We start from the raw sequence: 4,160 nt of genomic DNA on the forward strand, positions 1-4,160 counted from the left end.
TTTGGACAGTCCTTTGCATAATGTCCTCGTCCCCTACACTTGTAGCAAACAATCTCACGTGAACGTAATTCAACGGGAGTTGATTTGTTACCTTTAGGACCTGATCCCGAAGATGTTGCTATGCCTTTCCCTTTGTCATGGGTATTTTCCTCGGATTGGGTTGATTTGGTTGTTGGAACAGTCCCGGACTTGTTCTCACCGCGTGTATACGATTGGTTCGAAGAGGTTGTTCTTGCTCGATTAAAACGAGCTTGCTTCTTGGCGATTTGCTGCTCGATTTGGATTGAGATATGGATAAGTTCCTGCAAATCATGGTAAGTTAAACGTTCTACCTTTCGAGCAATTCGCTCCTGCAATCCATCCACAAATTGTGCCATAATTGCTTCTTCGCTTTCATCTAACTCCAATCGGTTTCGTAGGTGCTCGAACTCCTCATAGTACTCTTTAACGGTTCTAGTTCCCTGCACCAAGTTACGATATTTGCGTTGCAAGTCACGATGAAAATGGGGAGGTACATACCTCTTACGCATCATGAACTTCATCTCTCTCCATGTTGTGACAGGTTCGTATTGTGCTCTACGCCTCTCGGCTATTTCTCGATCCCACCATGCTAAGGCGTTGTCGGTGAGTTGTGCCGCTGCGTATCTAACCTTTCTCTGATCCGAATACTCATAACATTCGAAAATATTGTCCATCCGCCTCTCCCAATCGAGATAGGCATCCGGATTAATTCTACCCGCGAATGTAGGCATTGAAAGTTTTGGATCATTACCTCGTTGGACTTGTGGTGCTTGCACGTAGTCCTCTTCCTCATCCGAATCAATCTGATGTCGATGAGCACGAGCTGCCCTACGCCTTGGAGGAAGGTTTTGTGGTGCATCACCTCGATCCCTTTGCGGTTCTTCTTCTTGTCTTTGAAAGTTAAATCGAATTGGTTCGGGACGACGCGGAATCTGTTCTAAACGTGTTAAACGTTCTTGGATTTGTTGCAACGCTTGAAGGATGGTTTGGTTGCTACTTTCTCCATCTCCCGACATGACTCTTTTTGGCTTTTCTTAAAGTGATTATTAAACCAAAATTCAAAGAAAAACAGAAAGTAAAAATTGAAAGGAATGAGACGAATCGGACTTACCTCTTCGCCGAAGGAGATTCTTTTTGGTGTTTTCGGTTTTGTCTTTTTTTCTTCAAAACAAAAGCATAAAAATAAAACAAAATACGAAATCAAATATGCAGAAGTGAACACTTACCTCGTTGGTCCTTGAACCGGGCTCTGATACCAAAATGATATGCACCTCGGTCACTTAGGGGTTTCTCGGTGAACTCTAGGAACGAAAGAAGGACTTTGTTTTGGAATTTTCGTGGGATAATGACTCTAACCTGAGGTTCTGGTCCTAAGACACTCACTCTAAGGTTTAGGGTCAAAAATTACAGAGGAAAACAGAAGAGAACGGATAGATTTCTCGGACACACCAAGAATGGGGCTCGGACACACCAAGCAGATTGTTTCTCGGACAAACCAAGATCAATGGACGAAATTACTCAAAGTTTTATTCAAAATCTGCCCCTAAACAAAGGAGAACGTCTCTTCTTATAGGGAGAAGAGGAATTATTACAAAATGGAAAGAAACTTCTGCAATAACAAAGAAATGGAAAGATTGAAAAGAATGGAAATATTCTCTAACAAGGAAAAGGCAGGTGCAGCCTTGTGTCTTGCTGAGTCACCAACGGTCAAGAGATGTTTTTGGCAAGAGAATTATCTGAACTTCCATGTCATAGGCTAGCTCAAGATCTTCCCTTAAAGGTGGTTGATGATTAGGCTCGAATTTGGCTTCTTTCCTTCTTTGTAGATCTGATTTTGATGAGGTGGCCTTGAGGTGGATATTTTCCTATTTTCAAAGCCTCTAATTGGTGTGGAGACTTGTCTTGATAGGATGATGGCTGCTCTTCAATTCGGCAAGTCTCCAAGGATGAACTTAGCTTCCATTCTCGGCCAAGGCAAGGCCGAGAAGTAACCATGTCTTCTTGCTTGTTCCATCCATCTTGTAGGTTGTTTGCTCAATCCATTGTGCCATGAGAGTCCTCACTTTGGCCTGCCATGCTCGTGTCTTACACCATGTGAGGGGTGGTTCCGGCATAGGTGGAAAGTTGGCCTCGGTGTTGTTGGTTTCTTCTTCCGAGCTCGGCTCCTCCTCCATGCACTCCTTGCTGTCATCCGATCCATTGTGCTCATCCGTGTCCATGGTTAGGTCGATGACCTCATCAAAACTAAAGGGTACTGGTTCTACAACCCATTCGAGAACAAAGTGTTTGTTACTCGAAATGGATCTTTCTTGGAGAGAGAGTTCGTCTCCAAGAGAGTCAGTGGGAGTAGAATAGATCTCGAAGAAGTTCGAGAATCACAAATAGTCGAAGAACCGAGTGAACAGGTCGAAACAGTTCAACCTGTATCACAAGTTGTTGAGACAGCACCTCCTAGTCGACCTCGGAGATCTGGTAGAATTCGCCAAGAGCCTACAAGATATGGTTTTCTTGTGACTGGAAACGACGAACTCATGTTGTTAGAACATGACGAGCCTACGTCGTATTCAGAGGCTGTGGCGAGTTCCGATTCCGAGAAATGGCGCCAGGCCATGGAGTCTGAGATGCAATCCATGTACGACAACAAAGTGTGGACTTCGGTCGATTCGTTCGATGGTATTAAGACCATTGGATGCAAGTGGGTTTTCAAGAAGAAAACCGACATGGATGGCATCGTGCATACCTATAAGGCACGACTCGTCGCGAAAGGGTTTCGGCAGATTCATGGTATAGACTATGAAGAAACCTTTTCACCAGTCGTGATGCTTAAATCCATACGGATTCTGCTGGCCATAGCTGCGTATTATGACTACGAGATATGGCAGAACCCAAAATCCTTAAAACGCGAAACACCGAAAACTGTCACGTAAGTCGGATCGTCCGTTCCAGGTATGGAACGGACGGTCTGACTTTCTACGCAGAACGGACGGTCCGTTATATAACGTAGAACGGACGGTCTGAACGCCTGGACCGTCCGTTCCAGACCTGGAACGGATGGGCTGGCCAACGGATGGTCTGGCACTCACGGAACGGTTCATCCGTTCCTCAGCGGAACGAACGGACCAATCATGGCTGGACCGTTCGTTCCAGACCTAGAACGGATGGTCTGGCCGTCTGGAACCCTTCCAGCTCGTTCTGTGGTTCCCTTCTCGCGTCGTTCTCTTCACGTGTGATCCATCCCTAATGGTGTGTGACTCTGTAGGCCCATTCGAAGTGGCAGTGGCTTCGGAAACCCTTTCCCGAGCACGGGTTACGGGTGTCACAGTTAGCCTCTAGCAAGACGCCATGACCACCCACCTAGAATAGAGTTAGAGGTGATCTAACAAAGCCAGCAATAGTTCGAGTTCTGATCCTTTGTCTCACGATGTCGTATGTTGAACAAGGGCATGGTATGAGCCACCCTTCAAGTTCAACCGCTTACTCGTCTAGGCAAACCGACTGATAAAATAGATGTACATTCATCTATAGCGGTGCCACGTATTTTTATAGTCCGATTTCCACGAGGGGCCCAGCGACATCTCTCCTGCGTAGGAGGTGACAAGTCCTGTATTGCATGTCTACTATTTGCATATGATTCGTGAACGTATCTGAGCAACGCCGTTATGATCATCCGGTTAAAGACGACGTTTGACCAGTCAAGACACGTCACTCCACATATCAGATACTCTAAACATCTCAGGTCTGAGGATCCAAGAACAAACCGCTGTATGACATTCAAGTCATGACTCATGTCCATGTGACAATCTCATGCGGGTCATCCAATTACTCGTTCCAAATGAGAACCCATGATTGTGATTTGCATCCAATGCATATGATCATAATCATCTATCACACATCATGCTGGTCTTAATTCAACATTGTTCCCACAATGATAACTGACCAGGGAGTTTAGAATCATCTGCAATGATTCAAGGATATTCACCGTAATATAACAAACATGCTAATCATATAACGGAAAAGTAATGCATTCATAAACTAATGAATCAATACATAGTCAAAATATCATATCACGGATCATCCTAAAGCATCACAACCAACAATCTCCCACTATGCTCTATGATCTATCCTACAAACATCTAATC

The sequence above is a fragment of the Tarenaya hassleriana genome, unplaced genomic scaffold, assembly GCF_000463585.1.
Source record: "Tarenaya hassleriana unplaced genomic scaffold, ASM46358v1 Cleome223, whole genome shotgun sequence".
Lineage (NCBI taxonomy): Eukaryota > Viridiplantae > Streptophyta > Magnoliopsida > Brassicales > Cleomaceae > Tarenaya > Tarenaya hassleriana.